Source organism: Delphinapterus leucas, chromosome 11 (assembly GCF_059928025.1).
Source record: "Delphinapterus leucas isolate spDelLeu-1000000601 "Yukka" chromosome 11, BTC_Dleu_Yukka2, whole genome shotgun sequence".
Classification (NCBI taxonomy): domain Eukaryota; kingdom Metazoa; phylum Chordata; class Mammalia; order Artiodactyla; family Monodontidae; genus Delphinapterus; species Delphinapterus leucas.
In genome coordinates, this window is record NC_143139.1 from 45,041,749 (window position 1) to 45,058,922 (window position 17,174).

At 38.3% G+C, this 17,174-nt stretch overlaps 1 protein-coding gene across 24 annotated transcripts in view; it reads right to left on the reverse strand.

Moving 5' to 3' along the window:
* R3HDM2 (R3H domain containing 2) overlaps window positions 1-17,174 on the reverse strand; it is a 152,450-nt gene that overhangs the window by 79,787 nt on the left and 55,489 nt on the right. The window contains exon 3 of one of the 24 annotated variants that reach the window (XM_089920902.1): window positions 14,940-14,995. The exons of the other annotated variants lie outside the window; for them this stretch is intronic. The gene's annotated coding sequence lies outside the window, so the exon portion shown is untranslated. The remainder of the gene's footprint in view (window positions 1-14,939; window positions 14,996-17,174) is intronic. 24 annotated transcript variants of the gene reach the window in all.

A 17,174-nucleotide genomic window follows, 5' to 3' on the forward strand; every position in this document is an offset into this window, starting at 1 on the left:
TTTTGTATTTTTCAGTATACAGCTATCACATGTGTCTTGTTAAATTGAGCCCTAAGAATTTCATATTTTTATGTTATTTGTAAATGGTATGTTTCATCCACTTCAATTCAGATTGCTCTTCCAAGTATATAAAGATACAATTTTCATATACTGACTTTGTATCCTACAACCATCCTAAATTTAATTTAATTCCTTATGATTTCCTATATACATGATGATGTCCTCTGCAGTGGGAAAACAGTTTTATTGCACTGGCGAGAATCATCAGTACTATGTTGAAAAGAAGTGGTGAAAGCAAACATTCACACCTTGTTCTTGTTCTTAGGAGCAAAGAATTCAGTATTTCATCATTAAGTATAGTATTAACTGCAGGTTCTTCAAAGATGCCTTCCCTGGTGGTCCAGTGGTTAAGAATCTGCCTTCCAATGCAGGGGACGTGGGTTCAATCCCTGGTCGGGGAACTAAGATCCCGCATGCCACGCGGCAACTGACCCTGCACACTCTGGAGCCCGTGCGCCACAACTAGAGAGAAGCCCGCACACTGCCGCAATGAAGATCCTGCATGCTGCAACTAAGACCCAACACAGCCACATAAGTACATTAAAAAAAAATTTTTTTTTAAAGATGCCGTCCATCATATTGAGGAAGTTCCCTTCTAATCTGTTGAATTTTTAACACAAATGGAAGTTGAATTTTCTCAAATGCTTTTCCTATTTCTTTTCAGATAAGCGTATGTTATTTTCTTTTTTGGTCTATTAATACAGTGAATGACATCGTTTGAATTTTGAATGCAAAACCAACCTTTAATTTCTGGGATAAACCCTACTTCGTCATACTGTATTGTCATTTTTATAAATTGTTGGCTTCAATTTACTAAAATTTTGTTCATCTATGTTCATAACAGATGTTGGTCTGTGGTTTTCTTATGTGTTTGGTTTTGGTATCAGGGTAAAGTTTGGCTCAAAAAATGAGCTGGGAAGTATTCCCTCCTCATCTGAGTTTTTCAAAGGTTTATGTAGAAATGGTACATAAATTCTTCCTTAAATTGTTGGTGACCTCAGCAGTGAAGCCCTCTCCTCCTGGAGCTTACTCTGTGGAAAAGTTTTAAACTACAATTCAATTTCTCTAATAGATATCAGGTTATCTGTTTCTTTTTGATTGAGCTTTAGCAATTTATGTCTTTTAAGGAACTTGTCCATTTAATCTAAATTGTCAAATTTACTGGCATAGAATGATTTGTGGTATTCATTATTACCTTTATGACGGCTGTAGAAACATCAGTAATGTCCCATTTCTCATTTGTGATATTGGTAATGTGCTCTCTCTTCCTTTTCTAAGTCTGGCTAAAAGTTTATCAATTTTGTTAATTGTTTTAAAAAAACAGCTTTTGAATTCATTGATATTCTCTATTTGTTTTTGGATTTTTTTTTTTTTTTTTTGGCTGCGTTGGGTCTTCATTGCTGTACACGGGCTTTCTCTAGTTGCAGTGAGCAGGGGCTACTCTTCATTGCGGTGCGCTTCTCTTGCTACAGAGCACGGGCTCTAGGCACGCAGGCTTCAGTAGTTGCAGCATGGGCTCTAGAGCGTGTGGGCTTCAGTAGTTGCAGCACATGGGCTTCAGTAGTTGTGGCTCACGGGCTCGGTGGCATGTGGGATCTTCCCTGACCAGGGATCGAACCTGTGACCCCTGCATTGGCAGGCAGATCCTCAACCACTGCGCCACCAGGGAAGTCCCTGTTTCCTGATTTTTTGCTATGATCTTTACAATTTCCTTTCCTCTGCTTAATTGGAGTTAAGTTTGCTTTTCTAATTTCTTAAAGTGGAAGCTTCGGTCAGCGATTTTAGATCTTTTTACTTTCTAATATAAGCATTTAATGCTATAAATTTCCTTTTAAGTCCTGCATCCCACAAATTTTGCTATGTCGTGTTCTCACTTTCACTCTTTAAAATTTTTTTTCTAATTTCTCTTGTTCTTCTTTGAACTATATCTAATTCAGTGTCTAATTTCCAAATATTTGGGAATTTGCCAGATATTTTTCTATTACTGTTGTCTAATTTACTCCCTTTATGATAAAGAATGTATTTTGTATTATTTATTTATTTATTTATTGTACGTGGGCCTCTCACTGTTGTGGCCTATCCCGTTGCAGAGCACAGGCTCTGGACGCGCAGGCTCAGCGGCCATGGCTCACGGGCCCAGCCACTCCGCAGCATATGGGATCTTCCCGGACCGGGGCACGAACCCGCGTCCCCTGCATCGGCAGGCAGACTCTCAACCACTGCGCCACCAGGGAAGCCCAATTTTGTATAATTTAAATCATAAATTTATTGAAGCTACTTTTATGGCCCAGAATATGGTCTACCTTAGTAAACATTATGTGAACACTAGAAAACATGTATCATGATGTTGTTGGGTGGAGTGTTCTAGAAATGTCAACTAGGTCAAGTTATTTACTGATTTTTTGTCTAACTGTTCTATCAATTATTGAGAGAGTAGTGTTGAAATACCCAACTATACCAGTGGATTCTCTATTTTTCCTTTGTTTTATTACTTTTGCTTTATGTATTTTGAAGTTGTTATTGAATGCATAAATATTTGCAATTGTTAGTCCTCTTGAAGAACTGATCCTCTTTCCATCATGAAATACCCCTCTATATCCATGGTAATATCCTTGTTCTGAAACCTACTTTGTCTAATATTAATATAGTAACTCCTGCTTTCTTCTGATTACTGTATGCATAATATATCTTCTCCCATCCCTGTACTTTTAGTCTGTGTCTTTAAATATATTTAAAGTGGGTTTCTTGTAGATAGCACCCAATCAGGTCTTGCTTTTAAATGAAATCTAATAATTTCCACCTATTAATTATAGTGTTTAGGTCATTTGCATTTAATGTGATTACTGATATTGTTGGATTAAAATCAACCATCTTGCTTTTTGTATTCTATTTGTCCAGTCTGTTCATCTTCCCCTTTTGGACATCTTTTATATTAATTAAGCATTTTTATGATTCAGTTTTATCTCCTTTACTGGCTTATTAACTATACCTCTCTGCTTTCTTTTTAAAAGTGCTTTTTTTAGGATTTAGGGTATACATCTTCAACTTATCACAGTGTACCATCAAGTAATATACCACTTTGCATGCTGTAAGAACCTTAGAACAGTATACTTCTATTTCACTTCTCCCAATCTTCTGGGCAATTGCTGTCATACGTTTTATTTCTATATGTCATAAATCCCACAACACAGTTTTATTATTTGTTTTAAATAGCCAATTATCTTTTAAGTGACCTTTTTCAAATATGAGAACTCTAATATTTTCTACATAGATTTCTGATCCTCTTCATTCTCTCACATAGATCTAAATTTCCAACTGGCATATTTTTCTCCTGCCTTTAACATTTCTTACAGTGGTAGTTTGATGGTGATTACTTCTATCAGCTCTTGCATATTTTTAAAAGGCTTTATTTAATCTTCATTATTTGTATTTTGTATAATTCATATAGCATACAATTCACCCATTTAAAGTGCACAATTCAATGACTTTTAGTATATTTAGAGTTGTGCTTCCATCGTCAAAATCAATTTTAGAACATTTCACCACCCCAAAAAGAAACCCCTATATGCATCATTAATAACTTCCCATTTTCTCCCAATACTTGGCCCCAAGCAACCATGAATGTATCTTCTGACTCTGGAGATTTGCCCATTCTGCACATATTCCTCTTCAATTTTTTTTTAAAATTTATTATTTATTTATTTATTTTTGGCTGCATTGGGTCTTTGTTGCTGCGCGCGGGCTTTCTCTAGTTGTGGCGAGTGGGGGCTACTCTTTGTTGCGGTGTGCAGGCTTCTCATTTCGGTGGCTTCTCTTGTTGTGGAGCACGGGCTCTAGGCGCGCCGGCTTCAGTAGTTGTGTCACGCAGGCTCAGTAGTTGTGGCTCACGGGCTCTAGAGTGCAGGCTCAGTAGTTTGCGGCACACAGGCTTAGTTGCTCCGCGGCATGTGGGATCTTCCCGGACCAGGGCTCAAACCCGTGTCCCCTGCGTTGGCAGGCGGATTCTTAAACACTGCGCCACCAGGGAAGTCCATCCTCTTCAATTTTGAAAGGTATTTTCACTGCATATACAATTTAAGGTATACAGGTTTTTTTTCATTTAGGAATTTGTTATCACTCCAAAGGTTTACAGGTTTTCTTCATTTAGAAATTTGTTATCACTCCCATATCTTATAGCGTGCAATGGTTCTGATGAAAACTTTGCCGTATTTCTTACCTTATTAGTCTGCTAGAGCTGCCATAACAAAACACCACAGACTAGGTGGCTTAAACAACAGAAATCTGTTTTCCCACAGTTCCGGAAGCTAGAACTCCAAAATCAAGATGTCAGCAGGTTTGGTTTCTCCTAAGGCCTCTCTCTTTGGCTTGCAGATGGCCACCTTCTCACTGTGTCCTCGGACGGTCTTTCCTCTGTGCCTCCATGCCCCTGGTGTCCCTCTGAGTGCTCCTATTTCCTCTTCTTATAAGGACACCAGTCAGACTGGATTAGGGCCCTTTCTTTAAAGGTCCTTTCTCCAAATACAGTCACATTCTGAGGTGCTGTGGTTAGAGCTTCAACATACAAATTTGGGGGGATATAATTCAGCCCATAACACCTCTGTATATAGTGTTTTGGGAGGGGTTTGTCTTTGGTTTTGTTCTTGTCTGCTTTGAAGACTCTCTCTTCACTAGTTTTGAACAATTTGATTAAGGTGTGCCTTGGTACAGCTCTCTTCGTGATTCTTCTGTTTTGGGTTCTCATAGAACCAAGCAGCTCAAAGAACCCAAAACAAAAAGATCATGAAGAAAGCTATACCAAAGCATATCATAATCAAACTGCTTAAAATCAGTGAAGAGAAAACCTTAAATGAGCTTTTGGATCTGTGAGTTTATAGTTTTCAATAAATTTAGAAAACATACAGCCATTATTTTTCAAATATTTTTTCTGTGCCCACTCCCACACTCCTGAGACTCCAATTATATGTATTCTTAGGCTCTCTGATGTTGTCCCACCACTCACTTATTATTCTCTTAACCCTGTATATTTATACTTTCAATCTTTTTCTTATATTTCATTTTGGATGCTTCTATTGCTATGTCTTCAAGTTCACTAATTTTTTTCTTCTGCAATGCCTATCTGTTATTAATCCTGTCCACTATATTTTTCATTTCTGCCATTACAATTTTCATCTTCAGGAGTTTTATTTGAGTTATTTTTATATCTTCCATGTCTCTACTTAACATGTGCAATCTTTCCTCTAGCTTTTTGAACCTATGGAATAGTTAAAGCGGCTACAGTATCCTTGTCTAAGTCTGTCATCTATTATTTCTATTGACAGTTTTTTTTCCTCAATATTTACTATACTCTCTGCTTCTTTGTACGGCCTGACAATTTGTGATTGGATGCCAAACATTGTAAATTTTGCATTGTTAGCTGCTAGAGTTTTTCTTTAAATTTCTTTAACTTTGAACTTTGTTCTACTAATAACTGACTTGAAAACAATTTGATCCTTCTGAAGCTTGCTCTTTTGCTTTGTTAGGAAAATCCTTTAAACTGTGGCTAATTTGGCACCATTACTAAGGCAATACCCTTCTAAGGACTCCACTCAATGTCCCAGATGTCAGAGTGGCTTCTGTGCTGGCTAGTGGAAACAAAATACTCATGGCCCTGTATTCCAGTTCCGACTAATGCTTTCTAATGATCTTTTTCTGGCCTTGGGTTAGTTTCCTCATTAATCATGAACTGACAGCTAAAGAGTCTAAGGCAGTTAAAATCCAATAGAACTTTCGGTGGTGATGAAATCATGGCTACTGAGCATTTGAAATGTGGTTACTGCACCTGAGGAACTGAATTTTTATTTAAATATCCACATGTGGTTAGTAGCTACTGTACTGGACCATGAAGGTTCAGGGGAAACCTTGGGAAATCTCTGTTGCTCTCTTTCCTATGAAGCCCTCTGCCCACAAATTCTAGCTGCCTTGGCTTCCCCGAACTTTTACCTCTGTCTCCTCAATTCAGGGAGACTGCCAGCTCTGCTTGGGTATCCTTTCCCAATCTAGCTGCTGTAGCCTGGAAACTTTCTTTAGGTGGAATGTGGGGCCATGATAGGGCTCAACTTGTTTGTTTTTCCCTTCTTTCAGGTGTCACTGTTCTCTGCTACCCTTTGTCCAATATCTGAAAGCAGTTTCTAAAATACAGTTTGTGCAGTTATTTGTTTAAGGCAGGGGCATAAATCAACTTCTTTTTATTCCACCATGACCAGTAGTACAAGTTCTTTTGCACTGAGTTTTTAACTTTGAATTATATTTTTTTACTTCTAAAATATTTAATGGCTTATTTTACAAACGAACCAGTGTTGCTTTTTTCCTCTTCTTTGTTCATTATGGTTTTTAGTCACACTCCTATTTCATTAAAAATACTTATTTTGCATTGGATAGCAAAATAATCCCAATATCTGAAGTTCCTGTGGGTCTGGATCAATTGCTTCTGCTGACACTTGCTCACAGTGACTTGTTTACTTGTGATATTATTATTATTAGCTCATATTTGTTGGCAATCTATCTCTGGGAATTCTTTGAAGCTAGGGTTGAGGTACGTTCCACCAGAGATGATCTGAATTTGCTTCTCTCAGATGCCTGGGAGCTCTATCAACTTGCACCTACTTTTTTAAAAAATTCAATTTATATATATCTAACTTTTTGACCAGAAAATAAATCTACGTGGTTCAAAAAATTTAAACTAGGGACTTCCATGGCGGTCCAGTGGTTAGGACTCCGCGCTTCCACTACAAGGGGAATGGCTTGATCCCTGGTCGGGGAACTAAGATCCCACGTGCCATGCAGCCAAAAAAAAAAATTTTAAATTTAAACTAGTTCCCTTCCCCTTTTTCTTGGTTGGGCCTAAGGCACAGTATGTCGTAAAGAATTTAACCTTGCCCAGAAGAACTCTGGAAGTAATCCTAAGCTGCTGCAATGTCCTGCTTGATAAGAATCTTTGTTCACTGGGGGGCCTTGAGCTGTGCCAGGTAGCCTAACAATGTGATTTATGGTGGGGACTTTGTACAATACTTTGTCACATAGTATTAACTCCATCTGAGGAGGGGCTGGAGACTGAGGTTGACTACATAGGCCATCAACCACATCTATGGGATGATGGAGTCCCAGTAAAAACTCTGGACACCAAGGCTTGGGTAAGCTTCTTGGATCGGCAGTAGTTTATGTGTACTGTCACACATCATTACCAGGAAGAGTTAATGCTGTCCATGACTCCACTGGGAGAGGACAACCAGAAGCTCAGCATTTTGAACCCTCCTGGACTCTGCATCATGCGTCTCTTTTATTGGCTGATTTTAATCTTCATCCTTCTGCTGAAATAAACCATAACTTTGAGTGGAACACCTTTTAGTGAGTTCTGCGAGTTCTTCTAGCAAATTATTGAACCCAAGAGTGGTCCTGGGGACCCCCAAACTCTGAAATTGGTGCCAGAAGTAAGGGCGGGCTTGGAGACCATTCCCTAACTCTGCACACAGTTAGCAGCATTGGGAATGAGATCTCAGCTGATGTGGCTGTGGTGGGGCTAAGAAGGCAGGATAAGTGGTCAGGAGATTGATTTCATATAGAAGGGTTAAGCAAATAAGTATCCTCAAGTAGCTTTCCTCCTAGTCTTCACCCAGGAACTTTCAAGCTACCAAATCTCACTCTCCTACCCCCTACCCCTACCCTAGCACCTTAACACCATCAAACGATCTAAGAAGCGTCAGGAAAATGAAACATAGCTCCACTTCTTGAAAGGTCAGGGACCCTAGATCTGAAATAAGATTTCTAAGGTAAACTCAACTCTCATGCAAAGTGTCATGGGGGGGTTGGAAATGAGGTTAACAGCCCTGCAGATAATATGCAATTCTGGGTTTGAATGTCACCTAAAAGACTTTCACAGTAAACTAATACAAACTCAAATCTATTAAGAATGTACAGCTATACCATAGGACTGTCAGGGATAGACTTTTTGCTCAGGTAAGCCACCCTTCTAGCATGCCAGTAATAAGTAGGCTCTAACTTTGTTATGCAGACAAAACTTGGATGGCTATTTCAGAAACCAAGCATGTCTTTTGGACATTCAGTCTGTAATCTGTGCCATTTAAGTCTCCAAAATATAATTCCAAGTAAGACTGTAAAGTCTTAGTATTCTTACCATTATAAAAGATTCAAAAGAGAGAATATCCAATACTTAGGATCCCTCTTTCCCTATATTGATACCTATTATCTAATGAGACTGCCTCATGTTAAGGCAGATGGCTGTCTACTACATGCTGAGAGCAGTAGGAATAGTTCAGCAGATTTCTTCTATGGAAAACAAGACACTTGCTCTTGCTCTTACAATTGGAATCTGGAATTTAAAAATATATATGTGAAATTTAAAACCAAAAGAATTCAAAATAATTAGAAAAATAAGTCCATTCATCTCTGATTCCCCCCTAAGATTAGACCTCCTACAGTTCAGGGACTATACTTTACATCATCAGTAACTTGAAAATAGAAGCCCCAATAACTACAAAAACTAGGAGTACATACAAATTAATAAGAGTTGGGTAGTTTGAACCATGGAAAGTTTCCTAAAGAACATAGTTTTGCACTGGATTTTTCAAGAAATCATGGAAATGTATTGCTAAAGAAGAGAGTCAGGATAACTTGGAGGAGAGCAAAAGCACAAGGGGAAAGACAGTAAATTTAGTTTAGTTCAACTTGGCTGACACAGTCCAAAGAAAGTTTAGTGAAATGTCAGGAAAACAGTCAGTGAGTGGGGCTGTCCTTAGGTCCTGCTGAGATACGTGGGATTTATGTAACTGAGAACCACTATCACAGGGTAGTGAAATGATAATGATAAAAACTGGAATCACTGAGCAGTGATATACCAGTTTCTCAGCCAGTAGCACTGACCAAAAGCAGCAACAGAAGGCCAAAATGCTTGTTCTGGTTCAAAATATAAAAGCATTTCATCATTACTCCAAGAATGGGAACCAAATCTATACCATTACTTTTTTTAAAAAGGTACAAGCAAACTCAGAGATGGACAACAGGGCAGTGGGGACAAACAAGATTACTCTTCTGCCCAAGTGAGTGACAGCCACCTACTTCTGCCTACAATGATATGAAAGGGGAAAACATTTTTACAAGTAAAGAATATACATATAGTAGTGTGCTCATACATCAGAGAAAAAAAAAGATGCAGGAAAAAACACTGGATGGAGACAAAAGATAAACATCAGTTCTGATGCACTGGAAAATAGAAAAGGGAAGAAATATTCAAAATAATTGCCTCACTCTTAGATTTGCCATCCTTCTTCCAAGCCTACAATCTGTAAGACGGTGAAAGAATAGGCAATGAGAAGAAATATTCCCAAACAAAACAAACAAGTTCCCCAAAACCCATACCCCAAGACCAGAGAATTTCAAAGTGCCCCTAAGTATCTGGGTCATATTTATAACTAAATTTGAATCTTGATCTAATGCTGTGCTTTTTGTAGGGATTCCTCCCTCATCTTTCCTGAAAATACAACTATAAAAACATAAAATAGAGGGAGGGATGGCGGGCGGGGAAAAAGAAAAAAAAACATAAAATAAGCCTTCATCACAAAAATCAGCGTAACAATCTCTACCTTTGAGCAGAGACTAAGGAAAGAACATTGCATAGCTTCTGTCTTTCCCACTGCTGCCAAAACAAAATAACAATAATCTAAAAGCCTGAATGATCTTAAAATGTATCACAGATTGTGGCCTGTTCCCACACTGCCTTGCAGCTTTGCGAGGATGGACCAGTGGGATTTAACATGAACCAAATCTGTCAACCAAGTTGAAGACAGACACATGGGTTCTAATGAGCAGTGGTAAAAAAAATACTGCTCCATTCAGCTCCAAACAATGATAAATAATTCAGGAAAAGAGCTCCCGCAATATAGAGCACAGCAGCAAGACTTAAAAATAGACTACAAAGCCTAGATGGAGGAGTTGGGAGTCGGAGAAAATAGATGTATGTCAACAAATTCCCAAGCCCTTTGCAATACAGGATGCTGCTGAAACTGTCACCCAAAACAGATCCAGAATTCTAATTTGTTTTTTCAAAAAACAAGTATTTTTCAGGAACTTGGCAAATTTGGTAACAAGAAAGGTAATAAACAATAGTACTATTTGGCAACAGTAGGTATCATAAAAAAAGCAAATCCAAATGACATAGGGAAGACATGTTTTTTAGAAAAAAATTAGAAGGGGGGTTAAAATTCTGTTTTTCACACCATTATATTCTAGGTCTAACATCAATTTAGACTTACTAATTATGCCCCTAGTACTGAGGGTACACAGCACTCAAGATTTTACTATTCAGTTTTCCACCCCTAACAGAGCTGATCACGCAACACATGCAAACATAAGATTCTCACCTGTTAACAAAAAGGGTACCTTGAAAACTGAACAGAAGCCATGATTATGTTCTTTCCATATTTAAATTAAACTCCAAGTCTGATAAAATCGATGAATTTGGGACTTCCCTGGCGGTCCAGTGGTTAGGACACAGCACTTTCACTGCTGAGGCCCGGGGTTCCATCACTGGTGGGGGAACTAAGATCCCGCGGCCAAAAATTAAAAAAACAAAAAACAAAAAAAAAAATTATAATTAGATGAGGATAGTTAAGGTCATGGGTTCATGTGCACTGTGTGGGTTTCAACCTACTCAAGAATGCTTCAAGTATGGGGTCTGATGAATAGTATGGCTGGACAGTCGTCCTTAAAACTGGTGTCCTGGGCTTCCCTGGTGGCGCAGTGGTTGAGGGTCCGCCTGCCGATGCAGGGGACGCGGGTTTGTGCCCCGGTCCGGGAGGATCCCGCGTGCCGCGGAGCAGCTAGGCCCGTGGGCCATGGCCGCTGGGCCTGCGCATCCGGAGCCTGTGCTCCGCGACGGGAGAGGCCACAACGGTGAGAGGCCCGCGTACCACAAAAAAACAAAAAACAAAAAACCGGTGTCCTGAGGACTATAAGAATGATCAGAACCCAGATGTATTCCACAAACTCAACAATCTGTGTGATAAAAATATAACATCCAAACTTCACTTCCTCACAGCCACCAAAATATATATCACTTTCTTCCTAATTCTGAGATAAATTTCAGACAACTGAAAATTTTAAGACTATATAATGATGCCTAATCTACCTTTAACGTATGATATAAAATACAACAGAAACCATAATCTAGTCCTTTTATAAATGCTTCATTCTAACTAAGCAAAACAAACAGTACTGAAGAAATTCTTGTTCAGTGTAAATTCCAGCCCAAAACATAAACAGACCAATATGCTTATGCCTCACCCATCTTTAGAAGAAAAATTGTATATGTCTCTTCATAACTGTGCCATTCAACTTAAACTACAGAAAGACCAGAATGCACTTGGAACAGATGAAGTTTGTTTGTTTGTTTGTTTTCAATTCTTTTCTGGTTTTTTTTTTGGCCATGCATCACGTGGGATCCTAGTTCCCTGACCAGGGATCGAACCCATGCCCCCTGCAGTGGAAGTGTGGAGTCCTAACCACTGGAGGGCTGGGGAAGTCCCTTTTTTTTCAATTCTTAAATTCCCTAGAGTCTAAGAGTAAACACGAAATAGTATTTTCAAAGGAGAAACAGACTGGCTCATTGAAAACAAGATCCAACTGAAGCACTTCTCCAAGCATGACATAACATAGTCAGACTAGCTGTTTTCCATCCCTGCTCCACTCAGCAGACAGTAAGCCATCACGTCCTTTCTCTGTAAATCCACACTTTCTTATTGTTGACAAAGGACAGTATGGTCAAATGTACCTGGGTTTGAGTCCTGATGCTAGTACCACCCTTGGCTGTGGTAAAGAAAGCCTATTCTGGGTCTTGCACTTTAGACAGATCCACTCTGACCCTCTTCTGACCTGTCTATCCCCTCAGGGTAAGATGCTCATGGGACCAAGGGGCCATAACTACCTGAAGCCCCCGACTCTGTCACCTGCGACTATATTCTCTGGATTCTAGAATGCCCCGCCCAAGAAGTCCCAAGCTCACTTCCAGGGCCTTCAGTGGATCTCTTCTCAAACTCTGTTTGCGACAGGCAATACTCATTGTTGTTCACATTCCATGGTCTGAATGGTGGGCAAGGGACAGATAATGAGAGGGGTGTAGATGGAGACTAGACCTAGAGGGTATCCCTGTACTATCCCATCCTATCTCAGAACTTTGGGGAGTCCAGGAATTGTGGCCTTCTAGGTCATTATGAAAATATATCTAAGCAGGAGGAAAGAATTTTTTTCTAACAGTTGTTTTTAACATCCTGATTTATAACTTAAATATCTAGACACATGGAATATGTGCTTCCATTCATGCTTTTGCCCTGGGACTTAAAACTGTTAGGAGCAGGTCTGCCTGCTATAGCTATATCACACACCAGCTATGTGATCTCAGAGTAGTTATCACCTCTGTAAGCCTCACTTTACTGACCTGTAAAATAAGCAAGTTAAAATCTCCTTCACAGGATTTTAATGCAATTAAATAATTTTCAAAATTATTTTTCAGGGTGCCTGATGCACAGCAAATCTGTGACAAACTGAAACTATTATTTATTATATGCTCCTCTATCACTCTTCTCCCTAGTATGGGCAACGTTGGTACTAAAAGGACAAAGAAGTAGAGCCAATTTCTGAGACAATACAATCGAAACACAGCCATCTGTAAGTCTCATTTTAAGGAATTCTGCATTAATTCCATGGAAGTCTGATGGCATTGATTATTTTTCTTATAACCACTTCTCCCACTAAAATGTAAGCTCCATTTTTCTAACTACACAGGGAGATGAATGTTAACAAAACTTATTGTGGTAATCATTTCTCAATATATGTGTCAAGTCATTGTGCAGTACACCTTAAATTTATACAGAGCTATATGTCAACTGTATCTCGATAAAACCGGGAAAAAAATGTAAGATCTATAAGGGCAGGGATTCTTCCTTTTCTTTTCATTGCTATATCACTTACTCTCAGTTCCTGGCACAACGAATAAACCATTGTTAATAAACCATTAACTACAAAAAGCAAGTATGGAGTGGTTATCTGATACCCCAACATCAATATCATATGTAAGCAAGCCTGGTATAACCAGAAAGTGTATTATTTATATATGGCTACTCCCTCTAATTTCAGAAGTTTCCTTAAAAATGAAATTAATTGAAACATTAGAGTATGTCTTTAATGTGAGGATATTTTTGCTCTCTTCAACTTTGATTCCTTACCTGCCTGCACAGAGATACTAATAATACTCAGTAATTTCACACGTAATCCTACCAGAGAGGATAATTCAATCAACTAAATTATACTGAAGCTCTTGTTTTAGGCTCCAAATATGATGGGATATAATAGAAAGATATCCAAAAGAGCAGGTCAGGGAAAAGGCACCTTTCTTCATGTCTCTCATGCTTTTATCCGCAACCCCACTGAATCTGGCATAGGTCGATCCTATCAACTCTTAAGAGCTTCAAAGCAAGTCTACAAACCATATCCTACACCCCATTACGTTCTCAAAAACATTATTATGGTTTTTAAATTTTCTTAAATCAATCCATTTATCTCTGTGATGAATGCTCATTTTCAAACTAAGGGTTAGAACATTGTAGCAGAAGTATGTAATCTTCTATTCTGAAACAGACTGAAATAACTTTGACAACATTATACATAACACTTTCAGATAGACAGAATGATGGCTGGTAAAAAGACACCTCAGCAGCATATCCTGCATAACTGAGAATTAAAAGTGTGTCGACAAGGGGGACCTGTTGTGGCTGTGCTTTCTGATTCACACAAATCCCCAAACTAGGCTGGGTGCTTATTTTAATAAAATTATATCCTCCACATTGGTCTGATTCCATCTACAACATAAAGCATCATCTTAAAGAAAAACTACTTTTGGTGACTTCAAAATACTATTAGCAAAAGACAAGTATGATATTCCTGGGTACTGGCTAAATAAACTCGCAATAGCCCTAAATTCCATGACTGAACTTAGATTAACATAACTCCTCCCTAAGCTAAATTTAAAGCTTTCTTTGGGCTTCCCTGGTGGCGCAGTGGTTGAGAGTCCGCCTGCCGACGCAGGGGACGCGGGTTCGTGCCCCGGTCTGGGAAGATCCCACATGCCGCGAAGCGGCTGGGCCCGTGAGCCATGGCCGCTGAGCCTGCGCTCCGCAACGGGAGAGGCCACAACAGTGAGAGGCCCGCGTACCGCAAAAAAAAAAAAAAAAGAAAGACACAAAAACCAAAAAGTTCCAACACATCCTATTCTAGACCAAAAATACAAACCTATAAATGTCTAGACATGTCTCAAGGTGTGTAATTACTAAAGCTAATTAGCATTCTCAAAATTAAACATCCACAGCAATGCTTAAGGGATGGGGGGAGGGCAGATGTATCTAACAAATAAAGAAAACAGGATTCTGGAATTAACCAATGTAACTTGCTAGGAGAATAAAAATGATTATCAGCTTCCTAAGTCTCAACTAAAATGTGAAACTTTTTGTTGCTATTATTCACTGGGAAAGTAGGAATTAATTGGGCAGGAAGCTCAGAACTATGATATTAATTTCATAATAATGATAACATTGAAAGATCCTTTCATTCGTACTAAAAAGATGGTGTTTTAAAAGAAAACACATTTTAAAAAATCTATAGTAAATCATCTTTTTCTATAAGATCACAACACTAGAGTTGTGCCATATAATTTTACCTCTAATCCTCACTTACCTTTATCCTAACAAAGACTATAAATATGGGATCCTGGGTAAAAAAGATTCAGTATTCTGCACAGTATAGTTTTTAGAGATTTGATTTCCCCACCTGCCACTTACAAGCTGTGTGATCTTGGATAAGTTACTTAACCTCTTGGTGCCTCAGTTTCCCTTATCTGTAAAACAAAGGTTAATAATAACTATCTCATGGGGTTGTAAATATTAAATTGAGTTAATATACAGGTAAAATGCTTAGATACATGGAAAATATTTTAAATAAATGTTAGCTATTATTTTGTTGTTGTTATTTAGTCTCCTCTAAACCAATACAAGATCGGGGATACTATTTTTTAAATTTGGAAGAATTAATATAGAAATATTATTATCTGTTTTATAGTTTCTCTGAAACTGAGGTCTTTGCTTACATAGAATGAACAGAATAAGTAGGTCCAGAGTGACATTAGGTTTTAAGGCCCTCAACATGCATTTTCCTTTTAGAAATAAATATTCTGGGATGCAGACTAATTTTCCTGTGCCAGAGGAATGAAGTTCCCTTCCTGTACCTACCAGGAAAATCAATGGTGCAGGAGACAAATAAGTAAATTCTAATATGTTAAATGCTAGCTAGAGCTGCTCACAAGGTTAAGTGGAAATAGAAGGAACAGTCATCTAAATCACACTGGAGGAAATGCTTCCAGAAGGAGGGGATGCTTAAGCCTAATAATCCTCAAGGACAAACAGTATGTAGCCAAATAGAGAAGTGGAGAAACAGACTTAGATTCCATATATAACAAGTGGATGATTTGAGGAAAGTTACTTCATCTCTTTAAATCCCAGTTTCCTCATCTACAAAAGAAAATGGTAAAAGTACTTCTTTTGGAAGACTGGGTAAAGATTAAATGAGATAATATATGTAAAGTACTTAGAACAGCGTCAGGAACATAGTGTGAACCCAACCGTATCACTAACACAGATGTATGGGTCACCATGATGCTTTCTCAGAACTGCAAGTATTGCGTAAAGAACGCTATAGTATAAGGTACTCACAGAAAAGTGTTTGAAGAAGAAACTAGAGGTTAGTGGAAACAGGATCATAAAACATCTTGTGTACTAACTAAAGCAATGGGAAACTTGTAAAGGACTTTCAGAAAGTAGTTATATGATCATATTTCTATTTTAGAAAGATTACTTCTGCTACAATGTGGATGGGTTAGAAAGAAGATAAAATAGAGGCAGAGATACCAAGTAGGGAAAATACGAGATAAGCATCCTGGCTGTAGAATGAGGGGACTCTGACCCAAGAGGCATTAAGGAGGTAGAATCATTAAGACTTGGTGACACAGGAGATATGTGTGATGGTTGGGAGAAGAGAAGTCTAAGAGTACACCCAGGCAACCAGAGAGAAAAGGAGTTACCAAAGTGTGGCCTGGGACCCCTGGGAATTTCCAAGACTTTTTCATGGGATATGCAAGGTCAAAACCATTTTTATAATAATGTTAAGACCTTATTCACCCTTTTCACTCTCATGCCCTCAAAGATACACAAGAGCATTTTCCAGAAGCTACATGACATGTAATATCACAATTAACTGAATGAAAGGCAGATACGAGAATTCACCTGTATTCTATTAACCCCAACACTAAATTATTTGCAAAAATTAAAAACAATGACACATTTCTCATAAATTTTGTTGCTGTTGTTATGGGAAATAAGTTTTTTTAAATTCACTTTTACGTTAACATACAATGGATTTATTATCATTTTTAAATGAATTAATGTTTTTTAAATTTCTCAGTTTTAATTTCTAATACATTAATATTGATAGTTATAAGCTACATAAAACAAAAGCTCTTTTGGAGGCCTCAGTAATTTTTAAGAGTACAAAGAGATTATGATACCAAAAAGTTTGAGAACAATTGGGGTAGACATTTCCACCACTGAGATACGAATACTAAAGGAGAAACCAGTTTGGAAAAAGAAAAGATAATAAAGTTCTGTTTAAAACATGGTAAATGTGATGTGCCCACAAGCTGACATAATCAAAGTGCCCAACAGGCAGTTACACTGATGGAACTGGATATCTAGACCACCAAACTGTGACAGAAGTCGAAACCTTGGATTTTAAAAGGAGAGTGCATGGTGAGAACAGTGTCAGATTAACTGCAGAAAAGACTAGAGAGGTGAGCACAGGCCTCAGGACACACCAATATTTAAGGAATAAAGAAGAGGAAGAGAACTCCATACAGAGGGAAAGTAAGAAAAATTAGAAATAAAAATGAAAACTAAAGGAGCATATCACTAGCTATATAATTGAAGAGAAAGCTGTTCAGGGCTTTGAAGAAAAGCAGAACACCA